This window comes from Amblyomma mixtum, chromosome 3, assembly GCF_055824585.1.
Source record: "Amblyomma mixtum isolate Tamu chromosome 3, ASM5582458v1, whole genome shotgun sequence".
Taxonomy (NCBI): Eukaryota; Metazoa; Arthropoda; class Arachnida; order Ixodida; family Ixodidae; genus Amblyomma; species Amblyomma mixtum.
Genome location: NC_143014.1, coordinates 161,126,998 through 161,153,693, shown reverse-complemented (window position 1 = coordinate 161,153,693; position 26,696 = coordinate 161,126,998). Strand labels below are relative to the sequence as shown.

Genomic DNA, 26,696 nt, shown 5'->3' with positions numbered 1-26,696 from the left:
AAGGATAAATGTATCCCACGTATAGCTAAACTAGACTGGTCAACAGCGAAACTGCTACCTGATCCATCCGATGCTTTTGACAACCGTACATAAAAAACGTATAAATGATTAATCTACCACTGCTAGATGTAAAAAGACATTATCTGCTTCACATAACCTTCGAATGACGACAGCATTGCGCACAAGCATGAGAAAGAACGAAAATATTCATAAAAAACTTAAAGCACCGTTCATTTATACCAAACTTCAATCGCGATACGCTCCATACATGTGCTGAGCAGTGTACTAAAATAGGCAAAAGAATATTACGCATCTAAATTCATTCGAAACGGCAGTAATATTAAGAATAAATGGCAAACAGCGAATTCATTCTTAAGCATAACTGCACTTGAGCCTCCAGCATGAACCTGCGCAAATCGTGTATTGGGCTTTGTAATCACCCATCGGGCATTGCAAACTCATTTCGCGATTTTTTTGCTGTGCCAACGTATCCAGCCGTGATGTCATTCCAGAGCAATATTATAATCAGTCATCCTAGTCGTTTTTTCTCATTTCCAGCAACAAATGATGATGTGTTTGCTCTCATTCATGAACTAAAAATAACTAGCGCTGGCCTGGATAACATTCCTTCACTTAATGTGAACCGCACACCTCACTGCTCAACGTCTCATGCAATTATTAACCTAATTTTTATGACCGGGTTATTTCCGTCTCATCTCAAAACGAATCTATCTTAGTTTTTACGAAGGGGGACCGATCTCTTTTACCTAATTATCGCTCACTAGCAATTTTATCCTTTTTTTGCAAGGTTATGGAAAAATGTTCGAGACACCTAACAAACAACTTAAGAAAATATGTTGTGTCTAAACACCAGTTTGTTTTTCTTGCTGGTTACTCACTAATCTAGCTTTGGTAGCCTTCACTGACAAGATTAAAACCGCCCTTGACCAAGGTTGCTTTGCTGGAGGAGTAATAATTGACATAACAAAAGCATTTGGCTCGACTAAGGAAAAAAAAATTCGCCAGGCTTGAAGCTGAGACATCGCGGACAAAGCTTTACCGCTGATCAGGAATTTCTTATTAGACAGGCAACCAGCTGTGTGTATCTCTGGCCTACCTTCCAACTTTAGGTTTCCTAACAAAGGAGTACCGCAAGCTTTGATACTTGTCATTGTAACCTTCAGCTCCACGTGATGCCTCTACACTTCTTCATGACCACCGAATTATGCCAGTTGTTCGTCTAGTTAGCTGTCACCTCATAATCTCCTTTAAAAATCCGGCAGTAACCTAATCACGAGAGTCTTATTCGACACAGGTGCTCTTATTAGTCATATATTAGCGCTTGTTTCTTCATTCGGGCTTATTTTTTTTACAGCGCTAGCTGTTATGCCACGTCGGCGGGGTTCATGCCGACCGCACACCGTGCGGGCGGGCATATACAACCACGCGATCACCAAGGAAAGGCGCCTGCACCGCCTACGAAGAGGTAGACGAATAGACGAAGGGGGCCATCATCGCCGCTCATTGTCTAGTGCAGAGTCTTGTGCTACGCTTTGCCTGAAATGGTGGGTATCTGCTTTGATTAAAATATGATATAGTATTTTCTGCGCATCGTCACCCATGAATGGAAACATGGTTTCCTTAATCATGTTTTATTTACGGAGGCTAGATATGCCACGTGTACCGTAACAACTTTGAGCTGCAAATACGATAGGATGCAGTGCTCCTCAAGGGAAGGGGTGTGCGCCGCGGGCCACCGCCCTGGTTTCCGCTATTCACAATGAAGCCAAAGTTCTACTCATATGGGTTATCGGTCCTTCAGTCAATACATCAAAGTGCTTAATTTTGCATCGAAATTTGCTGCATAAGTGAAAATAAAGAAGGTCCTAAAGCTCATGGCTGCACCACCGTGGCCTCCTGTTACTGCGAACGTGAAAGAAAATAAAGCAAAGAAAGCAAACCAGCAGATATATAATCCATGAGAAGCTAGTTAGTGCTGTGAATGATGTTTATACAAAACTTGTAGTTATGCATACAAAGAGTGATTGATGTTAGAAAGAAATACAGTATGAAAAGTTGTGTCCCGTCTCCCCATAGTGATACCTCTGGGACGCTGTGCAGCTCTGTTGACGCCGGCTGCACAAAGTGCTCGTGGCGGGTGGGTATCGTGCCCCTCAGCCGTGCATGTGAGTTTGCGTAAGAAAAACTTCATTCGCATAAGCCCATGAGCAAACGGAAGGAAGAATGTTGGGAGTGGGGAGGAACAAGATAAACACAGGACGGTTACCACTTTGTGACGCCTTATGCAGCGACAGCTCTTTAGGAATTTTCATTTAACGATATAATTTGGTAAAGAATCTGAGAGCGACATGCAGATATATATATATATATATATATATATATATATATATATATATATATATATATATATATATATATATATATATATACACACATATACACACACACATGGCAGTCACCCACCGGTTGTGCATTCTTGCGCTCTCACCATACCCTTCTTCCAAGGTAACCACCCTCCGGTTATGTCGACTACTTCTACTGCTGCTACTACTACACCGACGCGAAGCCCAAGGAACAGGCACTTAAAGGGGCTGCGAAACACTGCCTGGGGGAATACCGGCTATACTTCAGGTGGGTTCTTTATGTCACACAGATGCTGACTCAAAAAGAATTACAGGAATCGGTGCACAGGAACGGGAGTTATTCAATGAAGAAATTTGAAAATACAAGCAAAAAAACGCTGCCCTCAACTCGATTTTGGCGGGGCTTCCCACTCCTATTTCGCTCTCCCAATGACGGCACGTGGCGCAACCAATCAAAACAGCCAGCCAGAGCACGTCGCGGAAGTTTGTACTCCATGGTTGCCTGCTCTCTGTGAGACTGGCAGCGTTGTTTCTAGGGTGCCTCGATGCCCAGCGCTGCGCCGTACACCCTAGTTGTTTCCATGCCAGAGCGCCCCTGGTGGTGTATTTTTATTTTACTTGCCTTGCAGGGCTTTTATCTAAGACAAACAAATTGTCTTTGTTGATATAATATAAAACGCAGACAGGTGACAAAATGTTTCTCTATTTATTCACACAATTTGCAGTATATTTACTGTTTGTCCGGTCATCAAGCTCGCGCCAGGTGATGTCATATCCGCTGCTAAAAACCCGCCACTGTGTGGCGACACCATCAGAGCCATGAAGTTGTTTTTGGGGGGACATTAAAATATTAAAAAACGGAATATACGCGGTGTTACCGACGCTAATAGCACCATTATAACTCACTGTATGCAATCAACAGGCAAAACAGTTAACTAAGATTGTGTTTCTGGGCCCCTTTAACACATGTCGCTGTTAGAGCGCATAATATTCCGTTCAATGGCGTCCAGCCGACGCCTGTTACGTAGTGTGTCAGCCATGGAGGAAAGATGGTGTCAGCAGCCCAGTACAGAATAAATGCAATGAATCCCTACTATAAGCAGTCCGGTCTCTACTGCCCCCTCAACTCATAGTACAACGAAATATCGCCGTCATTGGGGTCAAGTGCGAAGTGGAGGAATACCAGGGTCCCAGGCATGGGTACAGTGAACGTGGGTCCCAAGGCTCGTTAGAGAGTGCTACTACTTCGGCCGATTGGTGTGCCGCCATCTCGCGGAAATCGCTTGCTCTGCGCGTTTCGTCCGCATCCCCAGTTCTCCGTAGGTGGCGGCACATACACAGTGAATTCAAAAATGAGAGTTTTAGTCGTTGACTGTCACGGGCATTCCGACCTACCTTTATTTCAGGCTTTCTGGCCGGACTCATACCTGGGCGTACCCTGCTATGCACTCTCTAGTCAAGTTCGGCGATACTGTAATGACGGAGAACAAGCCTCTGTCGGAACAGTAGAGCTGCCGTCGTACGCACCGAATTATTCCCACTTTTGGAGCAACGGTGACGCGAATGCGCGGCTAGAGCAACGAGAGCGATCACGAAACCGCTAAAAGAGGCATCATAAATGCGATATGCCTGTAGCTGTTACCGGTAGCTCTAAATGATGCATTAATTGCGAGCAGCAGTCATGAACAAGACATCAGTGCGTGTTTCTGTCGCCACGTGCTGTAGGATGATGAAGAGTCACATTTCCTGCAGGGCATCAACAACGACGCGAATTGCGTACCCGTGTTCCTTTTTTTTTTTTTTCGCGCAAAGTCCTTCCCAAGACTGCGAAGTACCTAGTCGTAAACTGAGAGATGGACTGTGTTTCACAACAATGTAGCTGTTTAAAAGCAATTTGTAATCTAGAAAGAATAACTGGTGTCCTCATTCGTTGCTAAAACCTATACGGAACCACAACAGTGAACTTCGTATCTCAAAACGGTGCTCAATTAGCGAATTTCAATGCAATGACATCATGAAATATCGGGCCCCGGGGATTTTCGCGGGGCCATCACAAAGCAGCTGGAGATGGAGCAGTGAGTAAATACTCGCACTGTGTGTATTGTAAACACAGTCCATGACTTCATCATTTCCACCTTTGTTGAGAACTTCCCATCCCTGAATGGGGCAAGAAAGCCCACTCTGGTGGCTCTGAGCCGCAAAAGTGGTGGAGGCGCACAGCCTTCAAGTCAATACCGTCAATACCAAGCTACACTCCAGGAATGAGCTTTCTTCCGGAGAGCACATAGTGGAGCAACCTGCGCAACGAAACGAGGAACGTATGTTTCCAAGTCGTACGCTAAGCCCTGAGGCTGCGCAATTTTTTGGAGCAAGTAGGGGTTGCATAGGCTTCAAGGGTGCGTTTTTCTTTCTGGGTTGTGTCGTATGCCGTCCTTACTGACAACCTGTCCTAGGTCACTACCTTGCTGAAGCCCGAAACATTTGCTGGGTTTCAACTGGAAGATGACGTCCTATAAGGGACTCAGAACACTGTCAAGGCGGTGGATGTGCCCACTGAGATCATGGCTGTAGATGACTATGTTCTCTAGGTAAGCGAGAGTGACTGACGACTTCATATGCCTGAATACTGGCTACATGAGTCTTTGGAACGTGGACGGCGGTTGCACGAACCGAAAGGGAGGCGGGTGAAATGGCAGCGGCCGTCTGGTATGACGAAGGCAGTTTTGTTTGGCATAATCATTGTATAATGAAACTTGCCAGTAGGCAGATCTCATGTGCAACGCAGTAAAAATTGGGATCCCTAAAGCTTGTCAAGGACATCTTCTAGTATTGGTAAAGGATAAACGTCGCTCTTCGTGACGTTGTTCAGGTTCCTGTAGTCCACGCAAAAAAATAATGTCAACTCTCTGTTGGTCGCTGACACACCAGGAGAAGACTTGCCGAAGGGACAACAACGCCTTGCTCCAGCATGTCATTCACGTGAGCTTGAATTTCTCGCCTTTTGGCAGGTGATATAAATCGAAGGATTATGTGGTTCGGTCTACGGTCACCGCGGTATTAATCCGGTGATGGACCAAAGGCGTTTCTCTAACCTCAACAAGTGTGAATGCAATACAAAAGCGGTATCGACACGGTAGGTGCTTAATAGAAAATAGTTGTCCTTGAGTGAGTACTAAGCCAAGCTTGAATCGCGACCAGTCGAGATTCTCGGGCTCTTCAGGGGGTAAAGCAGGCAAAACAGCGCAGAAACACGGGGCCAGAAGGAACACGACAGCACAACGCGCTGAATAACAACTAGTTTTTATTCCTTCAGAAGCAAAATAGACAGCCGGAAAAACATCTAAATAAAAAAAAAACACAAATTATAGATAACGCCGATGCAGAAGGTGCAATTAGTGCAGGTGCTTTGCACAGTCAAAAGAGAGAAATTATTTCTTTGTCAAGCAGACTAACGGAAGGCTTGCTGGCGCCACTCTGGCCTCTCCGCTGAATGATTAGCTCTTTGAAGGCTGCCCTTGCTTTTTTAGTTCTGTATTTCTTTAGGAAGGTGCGTGCTGTCCAGGAAAGGGGTGCAATTTTTTAAAGGGCAGTTCTTGCACTATACGACTAGATTGCAGCCTGTGCCTGTTCTTAGCAATCTGGCGTGCTCGCGTAGTCTAGTGTTTAGACAGCGGCCCGTTTGCCCGACATATGTTTTCCCTCATGATAGTGGCACATCGTAACACTACACCCCACTGGCTCTTGATGGTTCGTGTTACATGGGCCGCGTAGTGGTTCGTCATTGTTGACAAGCCGGCACAAAGCACTGAGAAATTCGCCCGAGGAATTCCTGCAGGACGGAGCTTCCTGATCCACCGGAGCGACGCGGCCGAGTGGCCGCGGCCATAGCTGCGTGACGTCTGAAAGTATCGAATAGCCAGGTCTCTTAACCGACATGCACAGGAGCGTGAAACGGAGGAGGTCGCGAGTATGAAAAAGTCACCGGCAAGGGCTCTCCAACTTTCGCACGCGCTAATAGGTGCTCTGCTGTGTGTATAAGAGTATTATTCGGCGCCGGTATTATTCAGCACCCCCCCCCCCCCCTTGGCGTTCGGGGCGGCGCTGGCAGCCTTCGCCATGGTGAGCTAAAGCTTCCCACTTAGGGTGCGTGAGCAGCGTGGATTCCGCGGCGCGGTCGCAGGTCAACGTCAACAGCTACTTGAGCCGGCAGTCGATCACCATGGAGCACAGTTGCCCATCCGGGCTTGCGACAGCCCGTCCACGCCCGATCGTGCACCACAAGCAGCAGCCATCCCTGATGCAGAACACTACGGAAAAGGCGGCTGCATCGCGTCCGGGGGGAAAAGGCAGCGGTGAACAGCCAGAGCTTCGGCGGCTGCCTCCTCCCAGCGGTGGCCGACGCCCGCTCCCTCTCACCTCGCCCGGTCGAGGAGTGTACCGACTGGTGAGGCGGCAGTGGTTACCTGAGCGTGTAACAGACGCACCGTTTCCGTCAGATCGCCTCCACCGACGCGCGTACTCCGTGTTGCATGCACAAGAACTTCAAGATACGGAGCGAACAACGCCTCACGCATACCACCTGAGAGCTGGTCAGGAAAGCGGCCAGCCGCTGCGGATGCAGCTGCTGCCAGGTGAGCTGCGATGCTACAACGCAAAGGTGGGAGGTACAACGCCGCGCAGCACGGCTCCAGCGGAGCTGCGTTGTACAAGGGAAGGACGTTGGGCCCACGACGCAACGTAGCTCCAAATCTTCTGAATGCACTTGCACCTTAACCTTACAGTACGCCTGTGTGTTGGACTACGCTTTCTGCGCTATGCATAGACCGAAAACTTTTGTGTGATATTTTTTTCGCTTCTCGAACATTGCTCGGGACACATGCGGAGATAGGATTATGTGAAACAATGATCAGGGATGGCCATATGCGCTGTGGTGATAAGCGCGACCTTTGTGTTCAAGGCAGCCTGTGTTTGGTGTGAGCAAATACAATGCCGTGACCGTGAAAATACAGCCTGTAAGCAAGTCGAAGGCTGCAGAGTGTCTCGCCGCACGTTCATTCGTCTTCTGCATTCTTGCCTTTTCCATCCAGGTGCACTTGTGCATTTGTTCGCGGTTTTCGGCGACAGCTGCACCTCTTCCAGGCTCTATCACATGGGCTTTTCGTCGCGCTTAAAGGTGCACTGAAGAGGAATCTGAACACGTCTTTTTGCCGCGGGAACTCACGTTCCCAGCAATCTTAGAAACTGCGACTTATTACCCTGTGTGGCCGATTTCCCTAATTATATCGAATTAACGTCCGGTTCCCGCCTTTTTTTATTGAATTCTGCCTCGTACGGTGGGCGGAGTCGACCAACGCGTGGAGTGCCCTTCAGCCATCTCCGTGGAGGCTTTGCTTTCGCTTCATTTTGTTTTTTAGGTTTCCGTGAATAAATAGTTTCATTTGTAGATAATATAACCGCAAAATAAGCCCTAAGAAATAAAAATACGCGCGGACTATTTGCTTCTACGGACTACTACGTATTACTCCGCCGATGGCAGAGCGGCAAGCCGCCACGGGACTGGGTGAAAGGCACTCCCCGCGTTGGTCGACTCCGCCCACCGTACTCGCCTCCTGACCGCTCGGCGCGCGCCTCGTCGCGACGGCTGCTGCGTCTGATGTTTCGGTTCCGACAGGCAGTGTTCCGGCTGATACGGTTGTAAAGGAGTGGGAAGACGACACTGTGGTTGGTCCGAAGCTTCGAAGGACATGTGAAAACCCTAATTTGATCACTTTAGGCGTGAAAACGTGATCGGGCTTCATGTCGCGAAGAGCCGCTGAGCTCTCCGCCTGTTGGAGGCAAGGGGTGGATCGCCTGAATGCCGGTGAAGGTTTTGCTTACTATTTTTTTTTATTGTTATTATCTAAAACAGCAAGGTTTAATGACCCTGCGACTGCGCAAGTCGTTGTCGTATTGTGTACATGCATGCGGAGACTGCTCTAAAACGCTCACATGCACATCGTACTCATTTGTTTACAACTTGTTAAAGGTGCTTAGGAAGCCTAAAATATTTTCTGTTGGTTTGCTAAAGAAAGGAAGGCGACAAAAATAAATAAACAAACAAATGTTACCCAATCATGTAAGTAGTACCATGCATCAAGCAACCTTCACAAGTTTGCATGCAATCGTTTACAAGGATTCCGCGATATAATTGTTACGCGCGCATGGCAGAGCGTTCACTACAAGAAGTTCACAATTATGTCAGCCTCACATAGTATAAAATTGTGGTACGCTCCATGCTCGATATGCGGACATGAAAATGCTCGAGGTCTCGCTGGTTGTAAGTAATCAGCCGGAGTCACTTCTAGTGACTGTCTCGCAAGGACCGCGAGGAAGTGACAACCGCAGAACACAGCAGCCGTAACACAAATGCTTTATTCCGATTGTGGTCCACAAAAACCGCGCTACTTGGAGCGAAGTTCAACAGTAGCACCAAGACGGTGTGTAATAGACGAACTGACGGTAAGCGTTGTCCGCTCGCACGGCTATGCGCTCCACAATATGCACTAGCGGTATAGGAGCGTGTCGTTTTTTGTTTTTTTTTTTGTGGCGTTTCGGTGGCGGGACAGCTTGTTCATGCGGCTATGTTGCGCGCTTACCCTGGCAGATTTTCCAAGATCGAGACCTTTCCTTCTATATTCACTGTCTAGCGCTGGCGAACGTGTGTGTTGCGTCCGCCCGTTCGGAAAGGGTGGATGTCCAACGGGCGCGTACAGCTAGGGGCAGTACGTTCTTGTGCAGTTCGGTTCGGTGAAGCTCGCAGACGATCGCATCCCGCCCCTTTAACTGTCTGTCGCAATTCTTGCAATCCACAACAGAGCATGTATTTTCTCTTTCCACATTTCCACTGCTGCGTCGAGGCATACACGCCGGCGACTTACGAGGCAAGTAATGACGCCGTGTTCCGAGTGCAGCCGTGGCGCCATCTGGTCTCAAATGGAAGAACTGCGCGCTGTAAACGCTCTATAAGGCCTTCTGAACATTTTTTTTTTTTGAAGCGAAAAGCTTCACTAGGCTAGTCAACACCGTGTCTGGCGTGCGCCGTGATCAATTTTAGCCACAGCGGCGCATGCGCGAGTTCGCCGCGCGACGTAACTGGAGAGGCGCACGTGGTCGGCGGAGCCGCCGCCGAGCGCGGCTTCTCCGGTCGACCTTCGCCGTCCTTCACGCGGTCTGCGCGTGTTTACCGAGTGTGCATCGGCGCGCGCTCGGCTTCCTCGTATGACGCTACTTGCAGCCGCGGGTTTACCACAGTTACTACGCATCCGGAAGGAAGGCTATATAACGCGTTTGCCTACACCGTTACCGTGGTGCTCCCAGTACATTGTGAGCGAACTGCGGCAGCCATGACGTCAAACAAAGCATAACTGCAGCTTTTCGCTTGTATATCCCGGCTTAACCAGAGCTAAGCCACTGCCAATTTTTTCACTGCACTTCTCTAATCACGCCTTCGGCATGCAGGCGTGGCTATTGTCACGTAGTGGCGACTGCAGTCCGGCGAACAGAAAAACAGCGAGAATGTCTTCGAAACGAAACTCTTTATTTGGGCTGACTTGCTCCCGCAAAGAACTGAATCACTCGGCGGCGGCGTAGCAACAAGCGTGCTCAGCGGTCATCGAACGGAATGCCGGCCGCTCTCGGCCATACTCTGTTTAAAGCTGATAGCGAACTTTCGAGATAAAGCTTGGAAAGTTACAAGACCACTCTGGAACAACGCAGAGTCGGCTCCGCCTGGATGTGATCAATCGAGATAAATCTAGGCACGTCTTGCGTCATAAACAAAGAGATAAAGCAGGGCGCCGGCAGCTTTGAAGAATGAATAAACAAACACTACAAACATTCGCGGCATTGCTCCCCTCTCAAAGAAGCATCGACCCGATGCTTTAGTACATAATGCGGTCGCAAACAACTAAAACGGAATGCGTAAAAATAAACACCAAGGGTGTAGACACAACGCGCTTTAGCGCGCATAATAGGGCTTTAGACGGGCGACATGGACAACTTACGGTCGTACGCGGAGTCGCTGGGATGCAGTCATTTCGTCAGTGGCGACTTCATAGTCCAGTTCACCTAGCCGACGAAGAACCTTGTAAGGGGCGAAATAGCGGCGCAAAAGTTTTTCACTCAATCCGCGGCGGCGAATGGGCGTCCAAACCCAGACTCGGTCTCCTGGCTTGTATTCCGCGTTGTGTCTTCGTAGGTTGTAGTGTCTGGCGTCGGTGCGATGCTGATCTTCCGTAATCTGGTAAGTCTTCGGGCTTCTGCGCGTTGAAGGTAGGCGGCGAGGTCGACGTTATCTTCTTCGGTAACATTAGGCAACATGGCGTCTAGCGTGGTCGTGGCCTCCCTTCCATGGACGAGCCTAAAATGCGTCATCTGGGTGGTCTCCTGTACTGCCGTGTTGTATGCGAAGATGATGTAAGGCAGGATAACTTCCCAGGTCTTGTGTTAGGCATCGACATACATGACGAGCATATCAGCGATGGTTTTGTTCAGGCGCTCGGTCAGTCCGTTAATCTGCGGATGGTATGCAGTTGTCCTCCGGTGGCTGGTTTGGCTGTAACGCAGGATGGCTTGAGTCAGTTCCGCCGTGAATGCGGTTCCTCTGTCCGTGATGAGCACATCGGGGGCGCCGCGCCGCAGAAGAATGCACTCCACGAAAAATTTGGCGACTTCTGCTGCTGTTCCGTTCGGTAGGGCTTTTGCCTCGGCGTAGCGGGTCAGGTAGTCAGTCGCTATAATGATACACTTATTTCCAGATGTTGACTTCGGGAAAGGGCCAAGCAAGTCCATGTCGATCTGCTGAAAGGGCCTTGAGGGTGGTTCAATGGGATTCACAAATCCTGCTGGTCGGGTTGGAGGGGTCTTTCGTCGCTGACAATCTCGGCAGGTTTTCACACAATGTGTGACATCGGCAGACAGTCGGGGCCAGTAATACTTGTCTTGAATGCGGCGGAGTGTGCGAGAAAACCCGAGATGTACAGCTGTCCGCTCGTCGCGTGAGGCCTGAAGAACTTCTCCGCGCCGACTTGTAGGTACAACAAGGAGGTAGGCTGTCTTGTTCGCTGCAAAGTTCTTCTTCACGAGGACATCGTTCTGTAAACAGAACGAAGACACTCCTCTCTTGAACGAGACGGGGGTGAAGAAACCTTGCCTTCCAAGTACTCGATGAGGTATTTTAGGTCGGGGTCCGAGCGTTGCTGTTGTGCAAAAGAGCTCGAGCTGATGGGCCCCAGGAAGGCGTCCTCATCGTCGTACGTGTCGTCCGGCGGCGTTGCATCTACAGGGGCTCGTGACAAGCAGTCGGCGTCAGAGTGCTTGCGTCCGGGCTTGTAAACGACGATGACGTCAAACTCCTGGAGGCGTAGGCTCCATCGAGCGAGGCGGCCGGAGGGGTCATTCACACTGGCAAGCCAGCACACCGCGTGGTGATCGCGGACCACCTTGAATGGTCGTCCGTACAGGTAGGCGCGGAATTTCGACGTAGTCCAGATGTTGGCAAGGCACTCCTTCTCGGTTGTCGAATAATTAGCCTCGGCTTTGGACAGGGAACGGCTAGCGTATGCGATGACCTTCTCCACTCCGTCAGTTTTTTTTAACGAGGACAGCGCCTATAGGCCCACACTATTTGCGTCGGTATCAATTTCAGTCTCGGTATTTTCATCCAAGTGCGTGAGGATCGGTGGGGACTGTAAACGACGCTGAAGTTCCTTGAAGGCTTCCACTTGAGGCGCTTCCCTTTTAAATGGCACGTCTGTCTTTGTCAGGTGGGTCAGTGGCTCGGCGATGCGCGAGAAGTTTTTGACAAATCGTCGGTAATACGCGCACAGTCCGAGGAATATGCGCACACCTTTCTTATCAGCTGGTGGCGGAAACATTACGATAGCAGCTGTTTTCTGCGGGTCTGGCCGTACTCCCTCCTTGCTTACAATGTGGCCTAGAAAAAGCAGCTCTTCATAGGCAAAGTGGCACTTCTCTGCTTTCAACATTAGGCCGGTCGATTTGATTGCGTCTAGTACTGTTCGAAGCCTTTTTAGGTGCTCCTCAAAGTTAGAGGCGAAGACAACGACGTCATCTAAATAAACCAGACAAATCTGCCACTTCAGGCCTGCCAGGACTGTATCCATTACTCGCTGAAATGTCGCTGGTGCGGAACAGAGACCAAATGGCATCACCTTGAACTCGAAGTGGCCATCTGGGGTGACGAATGCGGTCTTCTCGCGATCTCTTTCATCGAGCTCAATTTGCCAGTAGCCGCTCTTTAGGTCTATCGATGAGAAATACTTGGCGTTGCAGAGCCGGTCCAGTGTGTCGTCGATGCGGGGAAGGGGGCAGACGTCCTTCTTTGTGATGTTGTTCAAGCGCCGGTAATCAACGCAGAACCGAAGTGCACCGTCTTTCTTTCTCACAAGAACAACTGGTGCCGCCCAGGGGCTCTTTGAAGGCTGAATAACGTCGTCGCGCAGCATTTCTTCCACTTGGTCCCGGATGGCTTGTCGTTCTCGCGGCGACACTTGGTAGGGGCTCTGGCGGAGAGGTCGGGCGTGCTGGCCGGTTATAATGCGATGCTTGGCAATCAGCTTTTGTCGGACCTTCGGCGATGACGAGAAGCACTCGCTGTAGCTTCGAAGGAGATTGCGGATCTGGTCTTGTCTGTTCCGGGGCAGGGCTGGGTTTATGTCGAAAGTAGGCGAGTCCTCTTGGTCAGGCGAATCTTCTACGGATGGGTCGGAGAGGGCGAAGAAGTCTCGTACGTCGGATATTTCGTCGAGGGATGCAATCGTCGTTCCTCTGTTAACGTGCCGGTATACTTCGCTGATGTTAGTCAGCCGTACTTCGGCTTGTCCTTTGCGGAAATGTGTGGTGCCTCTTGCGATGCCGATTCCTCGATCAAGAAGCAACTGCATGTTCCCCTCGATAATGGCTTCAGTGTTAGTCGCTTCCGTGGCGCCTACGGTGATGATGACGCTTGAGCGGGGTGGGACACTGACTTGTTCCTCCAGGACACTAAGTGCAACGTGATGTTCCGGAGTTCTCATCGACGGGATGGCCTCGTCCGTGGAAAGTGTGATCAGCTTTGATCGCAAGTCGATGATCGCCTGATGCTCAATAAGGGAATCCATGACCAAGATCACCATGCCCAAGATCACTACGAAGGTCGCGGGATAGGTATGTCCCTTGAGAGTCACTCGCGCTGTGCATCGTACTAATGGCGTGATGAGGTGGCCCCCTGTGGCGCGAATTTATGGGCCGTCCCAAGCGGTCGTTACTTTTCTCAGCTGCGCAGCGAATGGTCCATTCATCACCGAATAATCTCCTGTGTCGACTAGAGCGGTGACTTACCGGCCGTCAATAACCACTTCTAAGTCGGATGTCCTGGCTCTGGAGCTGCATGTCGTCCTTGGTGTCGGGTCACGGCTTCGTCGGGTATGTGAATCGTAGGTGGGGAGTGTGGTAGAGGCTTTTCTTGATGGCGGCGGCGTTTCGAAGGTGGTTCGCGTCGTGGTCGAGGTTGTCGTTGTATGCGGCGTCTGCGTAGTGGATGCGGCATCTTCATACGGCGGGGTCGCTGGATACGGCGTGGTCGCTTGCCGTTCCCTAGGCAAGCAACCTTACCTCCACAGGTTGCTTTGTTTCGTTTCTCCTACGGGGGCTAGGGGACCTTCTTCGGACAGCCGGGCGGCGTAGCTAGGTGCGGCCCGGTGATGCAAAACGTGCGGTGGACGGCGACGGGGAGCGGGAAAGGCGGCTTGAACACATGCACTCCACTCTGCGCAGGTAGTCGTCGATTTCCCGCGGTGGCTGGCCAGAGAGCAGTCGTGGGGCGTCGATGGCGAAACCTCGCAGGCCGATGCGTCTGTACGGGCAGTGGCGAAGTATGTGCCCGGCGTGGCCACAATGGAAACAGAGTGGGCGGTTGTCGGAAGTCCGCCACTCGTCGCATTTCCTGAAGCTGTTGCGTCGCTCGTAATGTGGGCGTGCGGGAGCTAGGGGCCGTCGTTCTTGTAGAGCTGGTGCCCGTCGAAGAGGGCTTGGGGAGTCTCGTCGACGCGGAGGACTGCGTAGTGCTGCAGCGTAGGTCATGGCTGTAGCTTCCGTAGATGTTGTTGGTGACAGGAAGCCAAGTGCATGATGTACTTCTTCACGGATAATGTCCATGAGCGATGCCACCTGAGTCTCCTGCGTCGGCTGTGTTTGTGATGGCAGCAGTCGGCGAAGTTCTTCGCGAACAATTTCGCGTATTAGATCGCGAAGGTTATCCTCGCTTGCAGAGGTACCTTCTAGAGGGCTTGCCGACAGCACTTAAAGTGGTCGGTTGTAGTGACGGGTCCAGCCGTCAAGGGTCTTTTCGATGGTTGAAGCTTCAGCTACAAATTCGGCGACGGTTTTTGGAGGATCCCGGATCAGGCCGGCTAACAGTTGCTCCTTCACGCCACGTATCAGGGAAGAGAGCTTTTTTCCTTCATTCATGTCAGGGTTGGCGCACGCCTGAAAAGGCGTTTTATATCTTCCACGTGCGCAGTCACGGTCTCCTTTCGGCGTTGAATTCTTGACTGCAGCAGGACCTCCGCTCTTTCCTTACGTATAGTAAACGTACCCAGGAGCTGCTTCTAGAAGGTCGCCCAGGTTGTGAGGGAAGATTCGGGCTTTCAAACCACGTTCTGGCAGGCCCACACAAAATTTGAGAACATGTTATATCCGCATAAATAACCATGAAAATACGCTATTTGACTCGTTGAAATCTAATACAATGATAGTCGATGCGAGATTCGAAATTTTCAAATATTCGAATACCTGTACCCAGACATTATTAATTGCCATAAATATAAAGTACCCTTTATGCTCTGCTCAAAGTGAAGATAATTTGTAATTCGATTGAAGTTGTTTTTACATTAGAGAAAGACCTTAAATAAATGCGTTCTTTAATTTTTCTGGATTCACAAAATATAACAGGAGGAGGAGGATATAGAAGAGGAAAGGCAGGGAGGTTAACCAAAAATTTGCGTAATAAAACTAATAAGAGGTGGATTATTGCAAAGCACAACACCAACACGATCGTAGCGTAAGGGCTGCTGCACCTCACAGGTAAATACCCAAACTGATTAAGACTATTCCCTTTCGGAAGCGCTTCAAGGCCACAGTAACACAGGATTTGCTGCATGAAGTGGACAGTTTAAAGTCAGTCTCTTACACGATAGTTGTTCCCCATCTCAAAGCCGATATGATCCGAGAGTGCGTGAAGTGCTTGCGAATCACTACGATGTGACGACGCACAATAAAATGTGATGTAAAGGTCACAGCATTCGGCAGTTCCATCTCATTCCGTGAGAACGCTACTTCGAATGAACTTTCAGTTCATTCGTCTCTCCATATTTTTCTCCTGTGCCGTATTTCGGCGCTGCAGCTCACTGTTAATTCACCAAGCCCATTATAGGAAACCCCACTCCACTCCAAGAGATCACTCCTATGATCATTTATATTCCCACTAAACAAAACTGTCGTCGTTACTTTTTCGGCCAACATTGGCACACAACTGCACGCCAGAGGTGAGCAAAGGCATCTTGAGGCAATCGATCCGCCACTAGACTCAATAATAGTACAGTAAATCAATACCATAACGTCCTTTGGAAGTCAAAAGGACTAAAAAAGATGACAAAACAAGAGAACTGATAGGGCAAATCAGCATCTCACTCAGTGTTACATTCATCCTTTTTCTTCTGAGCATAGTCAAGCAAAAAAGGAACTGCACGTCGGTGCAAGCTTTCGCGAGGGACCGAGCCCTAGCATATCTTCAACGGTGGGAAATTTCTGATCCGACTATCGAATTATCAAGATCATGGAACGCTATTCCTCTGGAAAATATCACTACGCGGGCAACTATTTCATGAAAATTAATTCAATCCAGCGTGATATGTGACATGTTATCCAGCGTGGTATGATATGAAATCCATTTCTCCGAGAGCCTTTAGCAGACATGCGTCGCCAGTGACACTGGAAGCGCCGACAAAGAAGTTGCCGGAGATCTCGGTCGCGTGCATCGCCGATCCGCAGAGGCGCTGACGCCGCACTCGAAGCCGGGCCGGCGGAGGTGGGGGCGACACCACCTCCGCCGCAGGCCTTCGGTGCGGCGCCGGTGCGGCGCCGGTGTGCGCCTCGGCTGGCCGCCATCGTCGGAGAGGGCAGCGTGCTGTCCACCGCGCGGGCGCAGGTCAACGTCAACGGCTACCTGGGTCGGCAGTGGATCACCGCGGAGCTCGGCTGTTCATCTGCTTGCGCGAGCCCGTCCAGGCCCCATCCTGCGCCAGCAGCAGCACCCTCATGGAGGACGCGGAGGAAAAGGCGGCTACATCGCCTACCGGGAGCAGAGGCAGCGGTGCACACCAGGAGCGTCGACGGCGCCCTCCCCCCAGCGCCGGCCGACGCCCGCTCGTACACCATGGAGGTCCTGCTGTCTCTGCCCCCGGTCGCAGAGTGGACCCTCTGGTAAACCGGGAATTAATACTAGAGCGCGCAACAGACGCGTCGTTTTCGTCAACCTCGCCTCCGCCCACGCATTCTCCTCGTTCTCCAATCCAGAACTGCCAGGCACGGAGCGAGAAGCTACACACGCCTAGCTCTCGAACGCTGGTCAGGGAAGCGGCAGCGATGGACCAGCCGCGGCTACCGCAGCTGCTGCAAGCTGTGCTGTGATGCTCCAGCGCAGAGCTGGGAGGTAGCACTCCTCACAGCACGGCTACGCCGAAGCGGCCTGCACGAGGGCAGGACGCAGCAACCACGGCGGAATACTGCCGCCAGACTTGTGGATTCAGTTGAAACACGCTTTCAGAGCGCGTGTGTGTTGAACTCCGACTTTTTCGCTTTATGTGTGACATTTTTTTCTCCCTCCTCGAACATTGCGCGGGAAGCATGCCGAGGTGGGATTATGTGTACGAGTTATCAAGCATTTGCTTATGCACTGTTTTGATAAGCGCGACCTTTGTGCTCAAGACAGACGGTGTGTGGTGTCAGCAAGGACAATGCCGTGGCCGTGAAGGAGCAGCCTGTAAGCAAGGCGAAGGGTACAGTGTGTCTCGCCGCACCTTTATTCATTTCTTGCTTGCCTTTTCCTTCCAGGTGGACTTGTGCTTTTGTTCGTGGTTTTCGGCGACAGCTGCACCACTTCCATTCTCGATCATATGAGAATTTCGTCGCACTTATCTTAATGACTTTTTTTGGACTTGCATCGTTTCTCTAAGGCTTTATGGACATTTTTTTTTCTCACTGCCTGCATGCCTCAGGCGTTGCTGTACACGCTCTTCCCACTTTTTTTTTTGTCACTGCTTCTCGGGGCTTCACGGTGTAGCAACTATAGCGTAGCAACTAGCGTCTAACTTTGTGTTTTCGAATTTCTTCCGTGTTCTCTATGATGTATTTTCACATTTTGTGCCAATAAAATGCAAGAAAACCATGTTGTCTACGAAGCGACTTCTCCCTATTCTCCAGTCACCCCTGCCCCCATGTATTCGTGCGGGCACGGGTGTTCTCTCAAGGCACAGCATTAAGAAACAAGCGAAGTCATAGTACATCATCTTTGCATTGTTGCTCTGAAAATAAAAGAAAAAGTTCCGGAGACAATAAAATTGTCTGCTCCTTCGTCGCACCACTTGCCCGGTTATCTGAACAGCTTCAAAGGTGGACCTCGTCCCTTGGTGTATGTGTAGTGTTGTTGTACGCGCTACACCACCTCGTACCTCCATTCTGCTTCGGCGGGGCCACTTCGTGCAAAGTAAATCAAGTAGCGCGACCAAGACGCCGACAGATACGATCAAGGTGCCCACAACTCTGGCCAGTCCCCCATTGCGGGTGTGCACCATTCCTTTGAGGCAAAAACAAGGTACACACACTCAAAGCACTAGCATGTGCAAAGTGTGTGTGCCTTCTATTGTTGGTCGTCTGCGAAGTATTTTGTGCCCAATGCAGCAAGAAACTCAACTATGCCTGCTGAGTGTCCGATTTCCGTATATTAAAAAGCAAAAGAAAAAATAGAAACAATTTTCTATTAACATTTTATTTGTACAACACTTTTTGAGTGTTTTTCTGGTGAAAAATAAATGCGAACGATATAGATGTTATATCATAACTCTTGCCTTGAACGTTAACTTTTACGTGAGCAATATTAATTTCGATGCCCTGCTGCATGTGCTCTTCTCCTTCAACTGGCTCACCTCATAAGTAACCCAATTCCACATTTATCACGCTGATTTCTATCTTTCCTCTAATTTCTCTTTCCCACGCTCAGCACAAAGGAGGGCTGCCTGTTTCTTTTTTGGGCACAGGCGCTTTAGCAGTGGCCTGTATACTGTGCTTCGACTGTATGTGACTGTGTCCTTGACTATGTTGTGACTTTGGTTTTCTCTTGTTTCGTTTTGATTATGCTTTTACTTCTCTGATTTTCGTTGTGGCTGGCACTCGGTGCTTTGTTTTGACTGTTACTGTGACCATGAGTATACTGTGAATTTCGTTTTCTTGTTTTTTTTTTATTTCTTTCATGGACTTCACGCTGTGCTTTGGCTGTCTGGCTGTGTCTGTAACTTTGATTGTGATGTGCCTTTTGTTCCGTCTTTTCTTTTTTGATTTTTTTGTTTTTTTACAGCTGTCTTTTTCTCTTAAAATTTTTTGTGTAGCCTGAGGTACACTGAGCGAAGATAAGCAGTTCCGCGTGGCTCCTAGAGAGCCGTGCTGCGCATGCGCGAGGAACAAGTGACGTCACTACGCACAGCTGGCGTGCCTCGCCGCGCGCACTCGCCTTCTTTTCCTTAAAATGATCGGAGTGTAAAACGTTGACAACGCCAACGCCATGAACACAATGAACACCGACGACCTATGGCTTCAGCGCCGCGTTTCTGGCACAACTTTGTCAATGCCTACAGCCAACATCTCTCTCTCTCCTCACCCCACGTACCTATAAGCACGATTCAGGCGTCCACTGACCCAGGGAGGCATTATGCGCACTTCCTTTCCTTAAAATGATCGTAGTCTAAAACGTTGACAACGCCAACGCCATGAACACAATGAACACCGACGACCTATGGCTTCAGCGCCGCGTTTCTGGCACAACTTTGTCAATGCCTACAGCCAACATCTTTCTCTCCTCACCCCACGTACCTATAAGCTCGATTCAGGCGTCCACTGACCCAGGGAGGCATTATGCGCACTTCCTTTCCTTAAAATGATCGGAGTGTAAAACGTTGACAACGCCAACGCCATGAACACAATGAACACCGACGACCTATGGCTTCAGCGCCGCGTTTCTGGCACAACTTTGTCAATGCCTACAGCCAACATCTTTCTCTCCTCACCCCACGTACCTATAAGCACGATTCAGGCGTCCACTGACCCAGGGAGGCATTATGCGCACTTCCTTTCCTTAAAATGAGCTGAGTGTAAAACGTTGTCAACGGAAACGCCAATGAACACAACAAACGCCGACGGCCTATGGCTTCAGCGCCTCGTTTCTGGCACAACGTTGTCAATGCCAACATATGCAGCGCACACCTGTCACTACCGGCACTTAGCTTAAAGGACGGTTGAGGTGTCCACAGTTCCTAGAGGGCAGTTATGCGCGTTCCCTCTGGTTCAGGTGTCCACCGAGATGTGGACACCTCGCCCTCACCTCACGCTACGTATATACTGGCATAGCAGAGCTAAGCCACTGCCAAATTATTTTTTCTTTAGAGCATTTACTTCTTTTTCATTTATCTTGAATTGGCGTCAAGCCTGGCAAAGCTTTGTCGCTCCGGGCACCCTCTGTCTTTCTTTTATGCTTTTTTTTGCCTTTTCTGAGAGGAGCAATAAAAGGTTAAAAGGTCGCCGGATGAGATATTCCGTCACGGTGGGTCCAGCAAGGTCAAAGCACCTGCCCGGGCTTTTCACGGGTGCGGTTGGCGGCCTTCATTACTCAGTTTGGAGAAGGGGCTTTGTTCCGCCCTTGGTCCTCTCCGGGCAAGGCGGCTGGTCGGCGCGCCTTGTCAAACCAAAAAGGGATGATCCCCTTGCTGTTGTCGCTGTGTTTCATGGTGGAGTAGGTGGTAATAGTTTATTTTGAAAGAAAAAATAAAGAAGGTGAGAGAAAAGGTTGTTGCCGACCGCGGAAATCACTATCTAATATCTTAAGCAAGCGAGCTGCAGCCGCCGGAGGTGAAAGGGAAAGGGAGGATAGCGAGGACAAGTGTAGTGGGGACCGTTAGGAACAAAGGACAAGGAAGAGCTTTGTACACTACTTATACAATACAAAAAGTAATCAAGTTCGCGGCACTCGCGCGCAAATGTCCAGGTTCTGTCCGAAAATACGAGCGCGCGAGCGGCCACTGTGCACAATCATTTACAGATAACGACAAATTGTATACGTAGCGTCCTCTCTCAAACTGACCGCGAGCGCGGCACACTGCACGAGCGGCCTGGCTGGGGCGCCCGACCGCGACCGTCCGAGGTAGCACCCACGGAGCGTTCATGTCACGCGAGCACTACCAGGCAAAGAGCAAGCGGGAAGTCAAGTCCGCCTGCTCGCCCATGGTGGGAGAAAGACACGAAAGGGTTGCTCCCTTCTGCCTCGACGAGGTTGCTGGCCGCCCCAACCGCAGCTGAATGGCACCGCCGCCCCCGCCGCCGTCGCCGCGCCGGCGCTAAGGCAGGACAACGATGCGGGCACGGCAGGACCCTGATACCTCGGCAATAACTAAATAACTAAGAACTTTACTCGTATAACCTGTATATTGTAGAATTGTTTGAAATAAGACAGTCGCTAACACGGTGAACGTACAAAGTAGGGGACTACTACACTCATCACAGACGCAAAAGCTTTCCAGTTCTACGTCAAAAATCATATGTCGCCCTGTGAGTGCCCGAAAACGGACGTTCGGGAAGATGTGCAAAGGATATGGGGTGGGGGGGGGGGCGGGGGGGGAGGGCGCAGGCGACACCCCCCCTTAGGACCGCTACTCGTTGGAGATCGGGCGAGTCCGAATAAAAAAAGACTCGACTCTATGGGAGGAAGCGGGAAAGATTCAGAAATAGGGTGAAAATATCACAGCATTATGTGGGACATAAAGGATGTATTCCATACCTTCCCTTCAGCTGATACGGCAAAAATAAATGTAAAATCCTCTACGCCATACGAGGAAGAGCCTTAAAGACCAGGCAATTTTTTTTAATCACGGTTAGACATAGCTCCTGGTTGTTGCATTCCAGACCGATTCAATCGTTCTAAGGGCCTCAAACACACTCTGAGGAGAATACATAAACTCGCCCAATCTCCACAGTGTGTTGTTGTGAATACAGCTGAGGCAAATACTACAATAGTAATACAATAATACACGCTGCAGAGAGCCCCTTATCGCGTGCGATAGTTCCCGAACCCTTTCCGACGACGTTTTCATACTCGCCCCCTCTTCCGTTTCATGCACCTACATATGTCAGCTGAGAGATGGCTATTGGTTGTTCTTTCAGACGTCACGTAGTTACCATGGCCGATGCCAGCCACCAGTGTCGCACCGGCGGTACAAGAAGCTCTGGCCACGCTCCCTCTCCTGTGAATTCCCGTGCGTTTCAGCAGCCCGCGGCTGCGCCGAGTGGCTTGGGTCGGCGGAGGACAGTCTACCTTTCAGCGGTCAAATAGTAACGAGTGGAAAGAGAAAGGCGCGAAAACGCTTTAATTCAAAGTATAACTGGATATAACTCAGCTGCTAGAAAACGCTTTAAAGAACTTTTTGCTGCAGGATAGATATTTTCGAGGTGGCATCCTTTAACCTCCCAGACATACCGGAACTTTACTGTCAGCCCCTTTCAGAAGGCCTTTAATTAAGAAAACAGTCATCTTTCCTAAATAACAGTACCGAACGTTTGTGGAAAAAGGAACTGGATAATAAGGAGAAGGTTGTTTTGTAGCGTTCTGGAATTATTCCTTTGAAATATGTCTTAATAAGCATCGCTTTATCAGCGTCATCAGGGACAGTAGTATGTTATTTGTTATAGAGGAAATGGCAACCGAACGTTTCTTGTTTGATGGCACATTATTTCCATACAGCATGTGCCAATTAACTTTTTTTTTTTTCAAGGGATGCAAAAAAATTAGTCTAACCTTCATTTAGTTAAAACAACGACAGCAGAGTTGCTGGAGCCGCGCCTCAAGCAAACCAGCTATTCCTTCCGCGATTTGCGATCGCGCAGATCATCAATTTTCCCATCCCTACATGTCCCTTATTAACAAAATCAGCCACCTCAGATGGAGGGGTGTGCGAACAGTACTTTTTCCTATCCAGATCGAATGCAAATAGTCTAGCTCAAAATTGGTTCAAATACCATTCGAATAGTGATCGGACTGAATCCAATACTAACCAAATATTAGCGCGGATATTCACTGCTTATGCGAATATTCGTCCAAAACGACCAACTGTGCGAAACATTGAGCGAATTTTGTGGCACTACTGCACGTGCTATAAGTTTCAAAGTTATGTTAGATCTATAGCTGGCAAAATACCCAACACTAATAAGAAACACTAATCTCCAAAAACAGATCGGAACACAAAAATCTCTCTATTAACTTCAAGGTAATCAAGTTATCTGTCCAGGAAAATTGCCATTTTGCTTGGCTTGGTCAAAGAGACTTTTCCCATGGTCCTTAGGTGTAAGGGAGTGGATTCCTAGAGAAGGCAAGCGAAGCAGGGGGGGGGGGGGGGGGGGGGGGGGGCAGAAAGGTAGGTTGGCGTATTAGATAAAGGAGCTTGCGGGGACACGGTGGCCGCAACTGGCAATAGACCGGGTTAATTGAGGAGACATATGAGCGGCCTTTGCCCTGCGGTAGACGTAGTAAAGCTGATGATGATGATGATTTCTTTTTCCAAGCATTTCACCCCAGAAGAGCCGAGCACAAGCCGGAGGAAGCCTTGTACCTACTAGAAAACCGGTGGTACCCGGCGGCACTAAAAACAAACCGTAGGAAATGAGACTGGTGGCACCTATGTATGAGCCGTGGCCTCCCATGTCGAGCGTCAAGGCAGGGTTTTCCAGAATTTTTCCGCAGTCCTATCGCGTCGTCCAGTCTTGGAGGCGATGTGCGAGCCTCATGAACACCACCACACAAATGTACTGCCTCGCGTAGCTGAATCCTTCACCTGCGTCACCGCTGTGTCTCAGCGGTTACGGTGATCGGCTGCTCAGCGGAAAGACGCGGGTACGATCCCGGCCGCGTCGATCGAATTTCAATGGTGGCGAAATTATAGAGGCCAGTGTACTGTGCGCTGTCAGTGCACGTTAACGAACCTCAGGTGGTAGAAATTTCCGGAGTCCTTCACTACGGCGTCCCTCATAACCTGAGTCACTATGAGACGTAAAAACGCCATAAATAAAAAACCAAAATCTTCACCTCCGTCATACTTTTCGCGGAAGGATGGTTGGCAACGTCGGCGCCGGAGGTTTTTGAAACATTCGTCGAAGAAAAATTCGCCGGGCCTCTTTCGAACCTCCTGCCAATATTTGAAAATGCTTCGAAAACTTGAAAACATATTCGATCCGGTTAAAATAATCTTGAAAATACACTATTTGATTCGTTCAGATCGAATAAGAGAATATTCTACTTTGCTATTAGAAATTTTCTGTATATTCGCATACCCCTACCCATAGGTTATTAATTCACGTAAACATGGAGTACCATTTATGCTCTGCTAATAGTGAATGTCATTTGTAATTAGATTCAAGTCAATTTTACGTTAGGCAAAGATGTTTAGTGCATGCGTACTTTAATTTTTCTGGTTTCCCAAAAATTAATAGTGGCGGGATTAACTTCATGATCACTTATACTAAAATATTTCGTAACCAAACAAATAAGAAACGGATGATTCCAGAGCACAAGATCAAGACGATAGAAGCGTAAGGGTTGCTGCAGCTCACAGGTAAATACCCAAACTGATTAAGACTATTCCCTTTCGGAAGCGCTTCAAGGCCGCAGTATCACAGGATTTGCTGCATGAAGTGGACAGTTTAAAGTCAGTCTCTTGCACGATAGTTGTTCCCCATCTCAAAGCAGACATGATCCGAGAGTGCGTGAATTGCTTGCGAATCACTACGATGTGACGACGCACTATTAAATGCGACGTAAAGGTGACAGCATTCGGCAGTTCCATCTCATTCCGTGAGAACGTTACTTCGAATGAACTTTTCGTCTGTCCATATTTTTCCCCTGTCCCGTATTTCAGCCTAGAGTTCGCCGTTAACTCGCCAAACCTATTATGGAAACCCAAGCACGCTCGAAGAGATCACTCCTATACTCATTTATATTCCCACTGATCAAAACTGTCGTTGTTACATTTTCAGTCAACACTGGCGCCGACACTGGTAGAGCCGACAAAGAAGTTGCCATTGATCGCGGTCACGCGCACCGCCGATCCGCAGAGGCGCTGACGCCGCACTCGAAGCCGGGCCGGCGGAGGTGGGGGCGACACCACCTCCGCCGCCGGCCTTCGGCGCGGCTCCGGGGTGCGCCTCGGCTGGCCGCCATCGTCGGACAGGGCAGCGTGCTGTCCACCGCTAGGGCCCAGGTCAACGTCAACGGCTACCTGGGCCGGCAGTGGATCCCCGCGGAGCTCGGCTGTTCATCTGCTTGCGCGAGCCCGTCCAGGCCCCATCCTGCGCCAGCAGCAGCACCCTTATGGGGAACACCGAGGAAAAGGCGGCTACATCGCGAACCGGGAGAAAAGGCAGCGGTGCACACTCGGAGCGTCGACGGCGCCCTCCCCCAAGTGCCGGCCGACGCCCGCTCGACCACCATGGAGGTCCTGCTGCATCTGACCCCGGTCGCGGAGTGGACCCTCTGGTAAGCCGGGAATTAATACTAGAGCGCGCAACAGACGCGTCGTTTTCGTCAACCTCGCCTCCGCTCACGCATTCTCCTCGTTGTCCAATCCAGAGCTGCCAGGCACGGAGCGAGCAGCTACACACGCCTAGCTCTTGAACGCTGGTCAGGGAAGCGGCAGCGACGGACCAGCCGCGGCTACCGCAGTTGCTGCAAGCTGTGCTGCGATGCTCCAGCGCAGAGCTGGGAGGTAGCACTCCTCACAGCACGGCTACGCCGAAGCGGCCTGCACGAGGGCAGGACGCAGCAACCACGACGGAATACTGCCGCCAGACTTCTGGAAACACGCTTTCGGAGCGCGTGTGTGTTGAACTCCGATTTTTTCGCTTTTTGTATGACTTTTTTTTCTCCCTCCTCGAACATTGCGCGGGAAGCATGCCGAGGTGGGATTATGTGTACGAGTTATCAAGCATTTCCTTATGCACAGTTTTGATAAGTGCGACCTTTGTGCTCAAGACAGCCGGTGTGTGGTGTCAGCAAGGACAATGCCGTGGCCGTGAAGGAGCAGCCTGTAAGCAAGGCGAAGGGTACAGTGTGTCTCGCCGCACCTTTAATCATCTTCTTGCTTGCCTTTTCCTTCCAGGTGGACTTGTGCTTTTGTTCGTGGTTATCGGTGACAGCTGCACCACTTCCAGGCTCGATCATATGAGCATTTCGTCGCACTTATCTTAATGACTTTTTTTGGTCTTGCATCGTTTCTCTAAGGCTTTATGGACATTTTTTTTTCTCACTGCCTGCATGCCTCAGGCGTTGCTGTACACGCTCTTCCCACTTTTTTTTTTTGTCACTGCTTCTCGGGGCTTCACGGTGTAGCAACTATAGCGTAGCAACTAGCGTCTAACTTTGTGTTTTCGAATTTCTTCCGTGTTCTCTACGATGTATTTTCACATTTTGTGTCAATAAAATGCAACAAAACTATCCTGTCTACGAAGCGACTTCTCCCTATTCTCCAGTCACCCCTGCCCCCATGTATTCGTGCGGGCACGGGTGTTCTCTCAAGGCACAGCATTAAGAAACAAGCGAAGTCATAGTATATCATCTTTGCATTGTTGCTCTGAAAATGAAAGAAAAAGTTCCGGAGACAATAAAATTGTCTGCTCCTTCGTCGCACCACTTGCCCGGTTATCTGAACAGCTTCAAAGGTGGACCTCGTCCCTTGGTGTACGTGTAGTCTTGTTGTACGCGCTACACCACCTCGTACCTCCATTCTGCTTCGGCGGGGCCACTTCGTGCAAAGTAAATCAAGTAGCGCGACCAAGACACGGACAGATACGATCAAGGTGCCCACAACTCTGGCCAGTCCCCCATTGCGGGTGTGCACCATTCCTTCAGAGGCAAAAACAAGGTACACACACTCAAAGCACTAGCATGTGCAAAGTGTATGTGCCTTG

At 49.9% G+C, this 26,696-nt stretch overlaps 1 protein-coding gene and 1 long non-coding RNA gene across 2 annotated transcripts in view; both read left to right on the top strand.

Moving 5' to 3' along the window:
* Positions 1-26,223, top strand: part of LOC149352528 (lewis-type alpha-(1,3)-fucosyltransferase-like) — a 58,894-nt gene extending 32,671 nt beyond the window's left edge. The window contains exons 2-6 of the transcript XR_016290804.1: positions 1,376-1,565; positions 2,527-2,652; positions 23,301-23,361; positions 24,768-25,266; positions 25,360-26,223. The gene's annotated coding sequence lies outside the window, so the exon portion shown is untranslated. The remainder of the gene's footprint in view (positions 1-1,375; positions 1,566-2,526; positions 2,653-23,300; positions 23,362-24,767; positions 25,267-25,359) is intronic.
* LOC149352529 (uncharacterized) lies at positions 7,776-18,703 on the top strand. The gene is made up of 2 exons (XR_016290803.1): positions 7,776-16,904; positions 16,998-18,703. It is a non-coding gene; the product is annotated as an uncharacterized LOC149352529 (long non-coding RNA).
* Positions 26,224-26,696: the final 473 nt, after the last annotated feature.